Here is a 2,021-nt window from a genome sequence, read left to right as displayed (position 1 = left end):
ATATGTAGCAATAAGGGGCAATTTTGATTGGAACAAAAATAAGAATAGAAAAAATGCCGCTCATTGATTGAGAACACAAAGATGAAATGTAGTATCAGAACAGATACTACACTTTGCTCCTTACTAAAAGCTCTGTGGGCTTCTTTTTATTCTGAATACATGTACGGTGTACACTAGAACTTAATTTTTTATTGTAGACAGTACATACTCTCTGTTCGCAGTTGTCAGTCCATAATCTGATGTGGAGATTCGATTTTTTACAAGAAGGGATCTTCCCAATTACACATAACGATTCATTTATCCAATGTGTCACTCAACTAGCAGGGACAATGCTAAACGATGCCTATTTTCAATGATCTAACAAAGAGCAGTGTGTCAACTATTATGTAGTCTCTTGAATATACAAACATCCTCCCACGAACAAATAAATTAAGAAAGCGTTGTCCCTGGTTCACTAAGGACGAAACGATGAAGTATATGCCTCATTATAGTTCGTTTTTATTTTTAATTACTATAATCAGTATTGCGGTAGTCGTAGAAATTGTTACAGTATTATTACTACAAATTTAGTTGGTTGTTTTGTTTTGTCGGGTTATTTAATGTAATTTTGGTAAAAGCTTATATGCCTTCTGGTTCGTCATATCTTCCAATTGGTATTTGGCTTGGTTAATTATAGAAGAAAAGTGTTGCTTTGATTTTTAGTTTGCTGAAAATGATTGAGTTTTCAAAGGTAAATAAGAAAATAACATCAATTTCTGGTGCATTTAAGTTAGGAAGCCGATATCTGCAACCTACTATGATTTGCTAGCAGTAGTATTTTAGTAGTGTTAGTAGTAGTAATATTAGTCGTATGCAGACATATTTGTCAACTTTCGTAAATTGTACTTATTTATGAATGAATATTAAACAAGGGTTTATTTCGCCTAACAAAACAGCAATTATACATTATATTAAAGACACACCCGCTGCATTAATCTACTGTATAGGATACTGTATATTGAAAAGTACAAGAGAATATAGTAAAGGATTGAGTTGCTTTTCAAGAATGAGAATCGAGTGCTTTTTGTTGGGCGCCCAGTCGCAATTCAGATCAAATTAATCCGATTGTAATTAGCTTATTGTTCCGATACCACAAAACATTTTCCCCATTGAGTATTTTCTTTGCTCGACGGTTTTTTGTTCGTTCTTGATAATATCTCTTTTGTATCGTCGTTTTTTCTATCTTTAACTCGTTCGTTTCTTTTGTTTTTTTGTATTGGATCAGTGTAAACAGCTTCGAACAATAATCGCCATTAGAATCGACGTCGTCTGACGCTGAGAAGGTCGTAATTTTTCGCGCTTTTTCTACATTAATAAATAGCGAAAAAATAACTGTTTCCCCTAAACTTAACAGGGGCACGTAACTGTTTTAAACACGTGGCCTTCTTTTCAAAAGGTTCATTTATTTTCGAAATGCAATTCATTTGCCTGCTGTTATCATTAATCTAGTATTATATCAAATTATGGCGGGTAAAATTATTTCACCGAAGAGAAGAGTTTCGCGCCAGTTGTATGCCCTCTTACGAAGATTAAAATCAGGATATATTAAAACCTTTTGTGTAGAATCCTTATTTAAGCTTGATGAAGTTCTATCATATGATTTTTTTCTATAACTATCTAAAATTTTAGGGACTTACTTAACCTTAATGCCTCTTAAGAACAAACATTAACTTTTTTCTCTCTGTTTTTCAATCTCTTCCTTTTTCTATTCTATCTTTCCTCCTCCTCCTCCTCCCCCTCTCTACTTCTGTCTTTTATTCTTTCTGCTTCCTTTCTTCCTTTCCCCCTCTTATTTATTCCTTTATTTCCTTTCTATGTTCCTGTTTCTATATATTTATCCTTCTATTTGATTATCCCGCTTTCTGCCCCCTTCTCCATTGTTATCTGTCTCTTCCTGTTTCTCGCCTAGTTTTTTTCGATTCTTTTCATTTTCTATGCCCCCCTCTTATGTTATTTGCAAGCATCACTACAAAAAATATCAT

The sequence above is a fragment of the Euprymna scolopes genome, chromosome 9 (genome assembly GCF_053919585.1).
Source record: "Euprymna scolopes isolate OS-2025 chromosome 9, ASM5391958v1, whole genome shotgun sequence".
Taxonomy (NCBI): domain Eukaryota; kingdom Metazoa; phylum Mollusca; class Cephalopoda; order Sepiida; family Sepiolidae; genus Euprymna; species Euprymna scolopes.
This window is presented reverse-complemented; position numbering follows the sequence as displayed.